Raw genomic sequence first — 13,077 nt, 5'->3', positions numbered from 1 at the left:
CGGCTTCAGTTAGCAGCAGTAGCGAAGGAATCGCTCGATCGGGTCCAGTTAACAGCCATCGATCGATCGCTCGGGTTCAGTGACGCATAGCCTGCAGTGCAATCGCTCGGGTTCAGTTAGAGCCCAACGCCTCGCTCGGGTTCAGTTAGAGCCAATGCCTCGCACACACGCGCGTACGTGTACGAGAGAAACGCGCATCGCTCAGCCCCCGACCTCCCACCGTAACTGGGAACTCCCCGAAATTTTCCTCCCCCTCGCTTCTACCATGGTTTTTTCCGTCATGGACGGCCCAAAGAATGTCATGCAGCTGCGTCTCCGGCCCACCCAGGACAAAAAGCCCATTTTCTGTCATGATTTTTTGTCATAAAAGTAGGAGCCCACCACATCTATGATGATACCGGGTTTTGTCACAATTATCGTCATAGAAGTGTCATATGTATGACAGAAAAAAAATTCGTTCGGCCCAAAATGTCACGGATGTGTCTTTTTTTTGTAGTGTTGGTAGCTGCGGTTTAAGTCAAAACCTTAGAAGCCACGAAAAATAAAATTTTGCATAAACCGATTAGAGGCGTCTAACTTGGTTTTGCAGGATATGCATGTGATGTGGTATAGCAATGCTCATATTCAATTTGATTATGTATGAGATGACTATATGATGTAATTAACATGACCTGCGTGTCATGATTCGGCATGATGGCTGGAGCCATATGATTGTCACTTTAATGACCTGCGTGTCAACCTTAAGTAATGCACTTATTTTATTAGCTATAGAGATAGCAATATTATCTGGCGCATCAACAGGGTGGTGGCAATCTTCGTGAAGGTGAACACCGACGTGAATGCCGAAGACGAAGAAATGAAATACTTCTCCGTCAGAAAGGGCTATACCATATCATGCTATTATGAATTGCCTGAGATGTTTATCCCTTATGATGCACCCTTCTTGATTGCGCAGTAGTCGCTTTTTATTAGGGTGATCTCTCACTTAAACTATCAAAGTAGTTAGTGTTCACCCAAGTGTAGCACCGTCTGAAATTCGTATCTTTTCGGGGTGCGCCATGTACACATGAGCACGAACGAATCGAGAGGAATGAGGCGGGTGAGGTCAGACCTCGCAGCAAGATCACTTGGTTGTCTTTGACGTTCAGGCAGGAGAGTCCTGAGCTCGGAACACGCCCATCGAAAGATGAACAAGAATCACATAGAGATGTGATCAGCAAGTTGGCCTACCGATTGAAATTCGTGTCATCAGTGATGAACCCGTCAATGGCATCGAATAGAAATATGGATCTTGAATCACTCTAAATCAATTATGAGAGATATTGATTTGAGTGGGAGCGCACTGTTGAATTAACATGTTTAATTCTCAGTGCAATTAATTATGAACACTGTCTAAGTGTTTCTTGCAAAATAGTTGTAGAATAATGGCTCGCGTTTCCACCTTCCCTGTTAAAATTGAATAGCTGTTAAATATCTGGTTAAAACTTTACGTTTGGTAACGTAATATGAGGATTGTCCTCAAAAGTGCCGAGAAGGATTTTGCCCTATCGCATGCTTTCTGTATCCTCCCGCTAATGCTATGGATCATGTGACTCTCGTCCTTCGATCCAAAAGCTAGAATTCTGTTACGGTCAAGTGGAATATGTTTGCTTCCATGAAACCCAAACTTCGAAAGTTGGGATAGTTATATGATATTCATGGAACTGAAAATTATTTTCAGATACAAAAAAGCAATGTTTGTTTGCAAGTATTAGTAAAAGTGTTTACTATGCATTTGACTGTTGGGAAAGGGATCCAGAAGAACGCCTGTCATATAATGAAAGGTGAATAAAACAACAACTTAAAGAGAAAGGAAGTGTCCAAAGGGTGTTAGTATGACTTACACGCCTAGGAAGTCCGGGGCTAACACCACTCTTAAGTTGGGTGCTTCTTTTGCGAGTAGGAGAAATACTAAAAGTTAAACAGTTAGAAGTATAAAGGCAGAAAGAGAGATGACTAGAATATCCAGCTCATGTATGAATGTCATACAAGTTTTTGATGTATAGTAGGCTGGTCAAAGATATAGTTCTTGGGAATTATGGTTAAACATGTTAATCACTAATTCTTGGGTATTGTGAGTTAATCACAAAGATACCCGCTCGATTGCATTCTGTTGCGAATCAATGTATGAGCTACTATGGCCTAAAAAGACTAGCCAGAAATGAGGTTAAGGTATACACAGGGAACATAGTAAATGTTATTATACCTTCCATCGGTGTATTGCCATCTGTATTTATTTTCATAATTCATTTAGAGTTTTACAAACTCTAGCCCATTGCATAAGGTATCTTGCAAGAAGGTTGTTCATAAGAGAACTTTATATGTTCGATGTTATGAATAACACAAGGGCCATACTTTCATTATGAATGAGATGTATGTTATGAATATTGATAATAATACAATACCTCTGGGTTTACTTTCATAATTCATTTTAGAGTTTCTTACACTCTAGCCCATTGCATAATGTTTATTGCAAAAGGGTTGTTCATAAAGGAACAATTGTTGTTCAATATTATGAATAACATGAAGGGCCATGCTTCCATCCAAGATGGGATGTATGTTATGAATATTGATGGTAAAATGATACATCCATAACACTAACGCTAAATGTCGCAAGACTATGAGAATACCACACATGTGTGGAACTGCATTTGGTCACATTGGAGAAACCCGCATGGAAAAATTCCATTATGATGGATTTTGAAGTCGTTTGATTTTGAATCATCTGACACTTGCAACTTTCCTCCGAAAAGTGAAGTGACTGAAATACCGTTCACAGGCCATAAGGAACGAGCAACAAACTTATTGGTGATCATACATTTTGATGTGTGTAGTTCAATAAATGTTGTTGCAAGTAGTGGATTTATATATCTTCAGAAATGACTCAAGTAGATATATGGATATTTGCTTGATGAGACGTAAGTCTGGATCTTTTGAAATCATTTGAAAGGTTTTCAAAAATGAAGTAGAAGTTATTGTAACAAGGAAATTATGTTTCTACAATTTGATTGCAGAAAGGAATATCTGAGTTACAAGTTTAGCGAATGTCTGATGAGTTGTGAAAAGAGTTTCATAACTTACACCTTCCAGAACACCACTATGAGTGGAATGTATGTGAAGATGTAATCAAACCATTTATGACATGGTAAGGTCAAAGATGACATAAATAAATTTGCCATTATCCCTTTTAAAGTGATGCTTTAGAGACTGCGGCTTTTACACTGAAAAGAGCTACATCGGGTCTGTTGAAATGAAGCCATGGTATGGTACGCCCAACCATGTTATATCTTTTCTTAACATTTGGAATATGGGGCTTGTGTAAAAGGTTACAAACCTATTCCAAATAAGACAAGTGCTACTTTGTAGGTTATACCAAAATGTTGGGTATTCCTCCCTCACTATACAGAGGCAAATAGTTTTGCCGCGAAACGGTGTGCTTTTAAAGAGAATGGTTCTTTCAAAAAGGTGAGTGGAAGAATAGTGCAACTCGACGAGATAAACAGTATCTTCGTCATCAGATCAAAGGAAAGAGACCTTGGAAGTAATTCCAGAGTTTCCTACTGCGACTGATACGGAAGTCTCTACAATAAAATGTATGAACTTCGGTCGAACTTGCAGTTGAACCACGTAGGCATGGCTCGTGCAAACCTCTCAGGTGCGCAAACGAGATATTGTTGTTAGACCACATTATACCTACGATATACAAGGAAGCGTTGATGGGCCCTGACTCCGGAATTGGCTAAATGCCAATACAACCCGAGTTAGTTTCCATATAAGTGATTCAAGATTAAAACCTTGATACACCTTTCGGAAGACTTAGAGTCTAACGAATATTTATGGAACTTTAAACTGATATGGATAAAAATGTTTTATCCATAAAGCTCGACTTGTTGAAATAACAAGTTCAAGAGTTGACTACGATAAGGTTGTTTTCATCGTAGCGATGCTTAAAGTCGGTTCGGGTTGAACTAGCAATTAATACATATTTCAATCATGAGATATGAAACATGGATGACAATAGGATTTCCATCTGATGGAAATGAAACCAAGGACTTGCATGTGTTACAGTCCAAGGCATTTTGTCTATCCAGAGGATGCTAGTAAGGGTGCAAACTTCAGAGTTCCAGCGTTGGACAGAAGAGAGCAAAATGGAGTTGGAATCTTCGTGCTTTGATGAAATGGTCAAAGGGTTCTGACTTCATCAATGGGTAACGAAGATGCTTGTAATTCAAGAAAGTAAGTGGGAGTGTAATAATATTTCTAAAAACCTTGTGTGCTTGACACATTGTTAATTGGAAATAAATTTCTTGACACGAATTAGGACTTCATTTGAAATTGTTTTTGATGAAGTGCTTAGGCTAAATAGCCTCAATTTTAGGCATGATGATCTATGGAGATAGATTTACCTAATATGGCTAAGCAATGAATACATATTGACAAGGTGCTAAAACCTATTTAGCATTTAAAACGCCAAGGAGTGATTCTTGACTAAGTCACATGGAAAGAGTTTTTACAAGACTCGGTGTCCCAAAACACTGAGGAGTAAAATACATGATGGAGATTCCACACACCTTCGTGTTTTGGATTAATCATGTATTCCATGGTATGTAAAACAACCAGATATGTCCGATACTCCCAAGGTGTTGCGAGTATGGATACTAAAGTGATCAAAGTACTGATCGTGGGACAACAGTGAAAGATGTCATTGAGTACTAGAGTAAGTACTGATGATATGCTTTCTTGCAAGCGGAGATCATGAAGAGTTCGTTGTAAAATGTTACATCGATACAGTCTTCATCTTTTCTCCATGCGATTTTCGATTTAAGTTAAGGATTTTGTGTAATACACAATATGGTGGCACGGTAGTTGGAAATTGTTCCCAACAGGATACTATGGTGAATTCTATAACAAATGACTAAGTATGTTGACGCTTTAGAAGCGACAAAAGAAGATGTTGAATCATATAGTTCATTCATGAACTTAGTATGGTTCCAAGATGGCTTTTGTCAATGGGACACTACTGCAGGTAGTTGCTCCATAACTCAGTCTGAGGAATCCAGGTTCGACCTATGATTCACATACATACAACGCCAAGTCCACACAAAAAATGAATTTTGTGAAAGCATGAAAATGCGAGGATATGCAGAGATACACACGGAGCTGAAATTGTCAGATCCGATGGACATCAGGCTATACCACATGCGAAGCATTTTTTACACCAGTATGCCATAGGTGTAAAGTGCATTAGCATTAACTAGATTATTGACTCTAGTGCAAGTGGGAGTCTGTAGGAGATATGCCCTAGAGGCAATAATAAATGATATTATTTATCTCCGAGTTCATAATTATGTTTATGTTCCATGCTATAACTGCAATGATTCTCGAGTCTGCAATATCCATGAGGCTCGGAGGAAGACTCATATGCACGTGTGTAATAATAAATGGTAAGAAGTATTCCTAGTCAGGCCTCTAAGACTAGCTCAAGTGTTGCATGATGGTTCTGTTTTCCTGATCATGGGCATGTCTATGCCAGCAATTTTGAGGGCACAATGTTAAGAGAACATTTGTGTTGAATCGACCCGGATTGATGTTATGCTAAGAGATTCATTCGTCACAAGTTAATGGTGCATAACACAGAGATGGTTAACGTTTGCATGATTCCTTAGACCATGAGAGTATCGAGTTTCTTCATGCTTGCTTCATGAACTTTGGGGTTTGTTAAACGTCATCCGTAAATGGATGGCTATTACGGCGGCTTACGGGTTCATGGAAAAGTGTGTCAAGTAACTTGATAGCTCAAGATTGGGATTTGCTCCTCCGACGATGGAGAGATATTCTCGGGCCCTCTCGGTATTACAGTATCCATCATCGTCTGGCCAGACACAGTGTGATTTGATCACTGGGATGCCGGAACACGGAAACGAGAAAAGAGAACAAACCGGTAATGAGGTAACTTGCATGGTGGACAAATTGTTCATCCATGGGGATGCAACAAATCTCACCTCGGGTGTTTGTGACATATCGCGAAGGAACAGGAATAGCTCACTGCAACTGGAGGTTCACTCGAATATTCATTCGTGTGGGTATAGGGGTCAATATGGGTGTCCACGGCTCCGATGTTGATCATTGATCGGAAGGGGTTCCGGGTCATGTCTATACTTCACCAAACCTATAGGGTCACACGCTTAAGGGTCATCTATCTGCTGAATACTAGACAGGGAGTCTGAGAGAAAATCATCGAAAAAGTTTCGGACAGCGGAAAAGTTCCGCAGAGGGAGGTCACCGGATGAGTTTCGGTTAAACCGAAATAGTTGCCTCAGGGTATGCCATTAAGTCAAAATGGTTTCAGCACATGCCTGATAATTCTTGGAGGGTGCCAGAATCATTCTGGAAACTTTTTGGAATTTTCAGAAATAAAAACCGGAAATGTTCCGAAACTGCAGGAACCGGTTCAGATGCTTTTCGCAGATGAAAATCACTAAACTGGAATTGTTCCAGAACGCGTTGAAAATTATTATGGTGGGTACTGGAAATGTTCTAAGCCCACATAAATATTTTCATTTCGAACGGACGCTGAAAAATGTCGTCATGAATAGTGAAAGTGCTTTTTGGGATATTTTATGGAAAGCCACCTTTTGGGGCTTTGCCCAAAAGATCTAGGGATGACATGGATGGATTGGGAGGCCCTCATGGGGCCCCCCAAGGGGTGTGGCCGGCCACACTTGGGGCTCCACCTTGGAGCCCCTCTTGTTCCTTGGTTTCACTCTTATGCCCTTGAGGAAGGACTTCATTCATGTGCATTTTGGGTTTTGTGTTAAACTACCCTACCCCTTGGGATTTCCTATAAATAGAGGTGGAGGGGCAGCCCTCCACACTCACTCTTTCTCACATACAAGTGCCATGCATGATCTGGCTTCTCTCTCCCTCCCAGCGAAATAGTCTCGTAGAGCCGTAAGGCTGTCTGGGTTCCGGCAGGAACTAGTTCTGGACGGCAAATCCCTACCGGATAGATGACACCGTATGTGTGCAACTCTGTAGAGAGATCGTAGTTTCGATCTTAGTTCGTGAGTGCCTCCCTGAGGGCTGTCCGTGTGACCGTCCAAGTTTCGAAGGTCCTCCCGAAGGGCTGTTCGAGTGACCGTTCGAGTTTCGAAGGTCCTCCCGAAGGGCTGTCCGCGACACCGTCTGGGGGGCTGTTCGACCGTCTCCCGGAGGGCTGTCTGAGGTGGGAGGTTGAAAATCCTAGCTGCGGGGATCTGCATCGCCGATCGTCATCGACTCTACTTCCCGCTGCGCTACGAGTCGCTAACGAAAAAGATCTAACCATGTATGCAGTCTCCATAGTGGTCCTGGGCTGGTGCGTAGGTCGGAAAAAAAATTCTATCGCGTTCCCCTTCACCACCTCACTCTCCACTTCTGGAGGTGGTTGTAGACCTGAGTCGAGGTGACCTCATGTCCACAAAACTCGAACACTTGCTTTGCAACGGCGTTCAAGTGCACCTCCTTGAAGCCCTTGTCAGTCCTCACCCCACTAACTATGATCTCACACATCTTATTAAGCACAAAACTCAAGAGGAACGGCTGCCATTTCATGGAGTTCCCCCTGCCAACCTTCTTCTCCTTTGCAACTGCCTTTTGAGCAGCAGCATGAGCTACAACATTGGGCTGAGTCGGCACAAATGGGGGAACCGTAGGCGGCACCTTGAAAACGTCTAAATCAGGAGGCATTTGGTCGATGGTAGGTTGGGAGGCCTCGACGTAGGACGCCGGGAACTGGCTCTCAGACAGGACAATGGCCTGACTAAACTCTTGTGTGCTCATCTCCTACAAACGTAAGCGTCGTCAACACCAGAACACACTACACATCGACAATAGGAACTACCAGTAAACATGGATAGATCGTACTAGTAGTAACACATGCACACATGGATGATCTAGTTCAAGATAGCACTACCAAATCCATCAAAGCATACTACAACACAACACAACAAAACACATCACTAATCATGGACACATGGATGATCTAGTTCAACACTTGCACACTAGCATACCCCACATATAAGCATACTACCAATCCATCCATGACCACTAGCTATCAATCCTTGCCAGCATGGAAACAACTCCTAGCATGCTTCAAATCCATCACAACTAGCTACTAGTACATCACAGTCACACAGATCGGAAGATCTAACCCTACCACATGGAAAAATCTAGCTAGAACTGCTAGCGAGGAATGGGTGACTGAACTCACAAACTCCATCGAAGGAGCTGTGGAGGAGGCGCTGGACACAGTGGCGGATCTAGGATTTGAAGCTACCCGGGGCGGATTTTTAGAGGAAACTAAAAATTGAACCCACGCGGCAATCAAATGACACAATCAATAAAATTAATTGACCAAATTGAATGCGTTCAGGCAAGACGATTAACAAAATTAATTTTTAAAATTAGGTCTGTTCTCAAGAATTAGGTGAAAAATATACAACACAACAGAAAATTTATTTCTAATTTAGACTCCCGCTGGTTGAATCTTCCATTTTTTTCTATCCCAGGACATCTAATCTTTCAAGTTAGTTAGTCCCGGGAACAAGAAAAGTGCTGGAATTGGGAACGTCAAAGGCCCCATAGTGTAAACATAATAATGGGCTCAAATTTCAACTGGGCCTGGACCACCAATTTATGTGACATAATTGTTGTCCCATGTCATTAAACGAAACGGTATCCTCTCTCCCCTCGTCTTCTTGCTCCAGGCGACGCAAACATACAGACCTTAAAGAGGCTAAACTCAAATTGCTTTTCCTCTAGGTCGCTCTAGGGTTCCCCTGTTTCCCCTGGCGGCTGGTGCTAGCGTTCCAATCTACCCTACCAACTGAAATCTCACGTCAGATCGCGCCCTGTGGGCGACCTCGTCGTGATCACAATCTTCCGTGCTCCCCGAGTGAGTTTTTCTCATGGCGGGAATGAAGGCTAGTATGCCTCGTTCGGTGGCGTAATCTGGCAGCAGCGGGAACCAGGATTTCCGCGAATCCGATGCTATCCTTGAGGATCGGTTCCAGGGCCTGAACCTCCATGGTGAGGAAGAGGAGGACCTTGATCTCTCAGGCGAAGTTGAGGAATTAATCAAGGAGACACGCTGGATTGCAATATTCAGGGTCCATACACAAAGACCGTTCAGTCATGTTGCGCTCTTCAAGGCTATGCGTAATGATTGGGCTCCTACACAGGGAGTAATCTTCAAGAAGATGAACAGTAACTGTTTCCTTGCGCAATTCATGTGCTTGGGTGATTGGAATAGAGTGATGAACGGCGGCCCATGGCTGTTCCGGAATTCAGCGGTTCCGATTGAGGAATACGATGGTTTGACTAATGTCCAGGAATACAAGCTTGATCGTATACCTGTGTGGACAAGAATCATAGGGATACCAGATGGGTTGATGAAGAAGAAGGAGATCGCTGAGAAAATAGCTGCAAAAGTTGGGATTTTCCCTTTCAGAGTTATAGTCAATAAGGGCAGACTGAGCCCAACGGAGTACCTTCGTGCCTGCGCTTTTGTTATGCTTGACACGCCTTTAGTGCGTTTTGTTCCCTTAACTCTCAGGGAAAGCAAAAAGTACCTGATTGAATATGAAAAGCTTCCAGAATTTTGTTACTTTTGTGGATTGATAGGGCACACGGTCACTGAATGTGGAGATGGCATCCACAAGAAGGAGGACTGTGAGTGGGGAGATTGGCTTGAGGTGAATTTTGATACAAACCCAAGTCGAGGAGGTGGTAGTGCTGCTGGCCATGGTGACGGTCGGACAGGTAGAGGAGGAATGGACGGAGAGAGGCAGAACCCAGGAGAACCAAATGCAAAAGAGAAGGTGAACATGGATCTGGATCCGGAGGAATTTAGGAACTCTGGGGTGATGGTGCCTTTGGCACGCAAAAGGTTGATTGGCCAGGATGGTACTGTCATGTTGAGACCAGCAGGTTTAACACAGACCCCTCCCCGGGGTTTGTCAGTGATAAGGTGAATCTGATCAAAAACACCACAACTGAACCGGTTGATAAGAACCTGATGAGTACACCATAGAAAGTCCATGATCAGAAGAGACATAGGACTGATGCAAATGCAGCTGATGCAGTGACACAAACGGCGTCCTCCAGTGAGGCGGAGCGCCGAGCGCAATGAAAACCATTAGCTGGAACTGTCGCGGTATGGCCAGTGTCGTGGCAGAGAGGGCTCTTCTGGACATCCAGAAGCAGTGGGGGTCGGATGTTGTCTTTTTGTCTGAGACACATCTGAACAAAGTGAGGGCAAACAAACTAATGAGGAAGCTTAAGATGGATCATGTGGAGGTGGTGGAGAGTGTTGGTGCGAGTGGTGGTCTGATACTTTTTGGCGCAACCCGGTTGTGATCCATATAAAAGACAAGACGAAGAATTTCGTTGATGCAACAGTAGGTGCACCAACAGATGTAAAATGGAGGCTTACTGGGTTCTACGGTGAACCGAGATGGGAGGACAAGCACTTTTCGTGGGGTTACCTATGTGATCTGTTTCAGCAGGGACAACTTCCATGGGTGGTCGTTGGAGATTTCAACGAAATTCTATACTCGCATGAAAAGGAAGGAGGGGCTCCTAGGCCCGTTGGTATGATGCAGAATTTCAGAGATGCACTTGTGGATTGCGGACTAGAGGACATGGGTTTCACGGGGGCCAGTTTTCATGGAGAAGACGGCGGCTTCAGGAACGCCTTGACAAGGCAGTTTGTAATGGATTGTTCCCTGGGATGTTCCCTGACGCTCTTGTAACTAATGCCCCTCATATTAAATCTGATCATCGTCCGATCGTCTTGGACTTAGATGGCGATGTTGGCGTGGGGTAGCAAGTCCACAGCAACCACAAAAAATTCGAAGCAAGGTGGCTGAAGGAGGAAGAGGTGATGCAACGTGTAACAGAGCCATGGGAAAGAACGTGTAGTTCTGCATCACTTGCAGCACGCACAGCATCAGTCCACTTGGATTTACACAGGTGGGATCATGAGGTTCTGAAGGCGCCCCACCGGCGCCTGAGAGAGCTTAAGGGGGAGCTAGAGGCGTTGCGGTTGGGGCCGCTTACTGATGAGTCGGCAGACCGGCAACGCACTGTGTTAATTGAGCTTGAGAAGACAATGGAAAAGGAAGAAATATACTGGGTTCAACGAAGCAGGGCTAACTGGCTGAAGTTCGGTGATAGAAACACAAATTTCTTTAACAATTTTGCTACTGCCCGTAAAAAGAGGAGCTTCATACGTCGCTTGATGGATGAGAACGGCGATTGGAAGGAAGATAATGAAGCCATGGCGAACCTTATAGACACTTATTTTCAAAATTTATTCACTACCAAACTGGGATCTTCTTAATAAAGTTCAGCCGCGTGTTACTCCATACATGAATGAAGCCCTTTTGGCCCCATACACAGAGGAAGAGGTGAAAAGAGCGTTATTTAGCATCGGCGACTTGAAAGCGCCGGGGCCCGCTGGCTTACACGCGGTTTTCTACAAAAAATGCTGGCACCTGATTGGACCGGACCTAGTAAAGGAGGTGCTAGAGGCAGTGAATAGTGGTACTATACTAGAGGGGTGGAATACAACAACTATAGTCCTAATACCGAAAGTTGATAATCCTGAGAAGGTTGCCCAGTTCAGACCGATTAGCCTTTGTAATGTTGTTTACAAGGTGATCGCGGAAATGTTAGCAGCGAGATTAAAAAAAATTCTCCTAGATATAATTAGTGAGACCCAAAGTGCCTTTGTTCCAGGGAGAATTATCACGGACAACGTGATTGTGGTGTACGAGTGTTTGCACACGATGAAGAAGAAGAAGGGGAAAGTTGGGACATGTGCGGTGAAACTCGACATGCATAAAGCATATGACCGTGTTGAATGGGTCCTCCTCAAGGCAATATTGGGCAAATTGGGTTTTGATGATAGGTGGGTTGACCTAATAATGGCATGTGTTATGTCAGTGGAGTACAAAGTGAGATTCAATTCGAATGAAACGACACCATTCAGTCCCACTAGAGGATTAAGGCAAGGGGACCCCCTCTCCCCCTACTTATTTCTCTTATGTGCGGAAGGGCTTTCAAACTTGATCTCCTTTGAGGAAGTAATTGGTAATCTTAAGGGTGTTCAGGTGTTCCGCGATTCCCCTACTATCTCTCATTTGTTATTTGCTAATGACTCTTTGATTCTTATGAGGGCAGATTCTGAAAATGCAAATACTTTGAAAAGAATTCTAGATGATTACTGTTCAGCCTCGGGACAGATGGTGAGTGCTGCAAAGTCATCCATCTTTTTTAGCCCAAATACAAATGTTGATGACAAAGTGGAGGTATGTCAAACACTAGATATCATGACTGAGTCCCTATCAGATAAATACTTGGGCCTTCCGTCTATGATCGGAGTTGACCGAGTGGACTACTTTAAACATCTTATTGAGAGGATTCAGAAAATAATAAATGGATGGAAAGAGAGAACTTTATCTTATGGAGGCAAGGAAGCTTTGATTAAAGCGGTGGCCCAGGCCATCCCTACGTATGCGATGAGTGTGTTCAAATTCCCGAAGAAAATTTGCAAGGGGATCACTGATGCTATTTCACACTACTGGTGGGGTGATGGGAAAATGCAAAATGCATTGGTTCGCGTGGTGGAAAATGTGTATCCCAAAGGACAGGGGTGGAATGGGATTCCATGACATTCATAGCTTTAATCTGGCAATGCTGGCCAAACAGTGCTGGAGACTCATCGAGTATCATGATTCATTATGTGCTAGGGTACTTCGATCTAAATATTTCCCTTCCGGTGAGTTGCTAAACTGTGAACTCAAGAAGGGCTCTTCATTTGTATGGCAGAGCATCTGCGCAGGAGTGCAAACCTTTAAAAGGAAGTATTTGGAGAGTTGGCAACGGCCTGAAAATAAATATTTGGGATGATTGTTGGATCCCTAATAGCTCATCAAGGAAAATTATTACGCTCAAAGGAAACCGAGTTCTTACCAGAGTTCATGAATTGATTGA

Source organism: Triticum aestivum, chromosome 6D, assembly GCF_018294505.1.
Source record: "Triticum aestivum cultivar Chinese Spring chromosome 6D, IWGSC CS RefSeq v2.1, whole genome shotgun sequence".
NCBI lineage: Eukaryota > Viridiplantae > Streptophyta > Magnoliopsida > Poales > Poaceae > Triticum > Triticum aestivum.
This window is presented reverse-complemented; position numbering follows the sequence as displayed.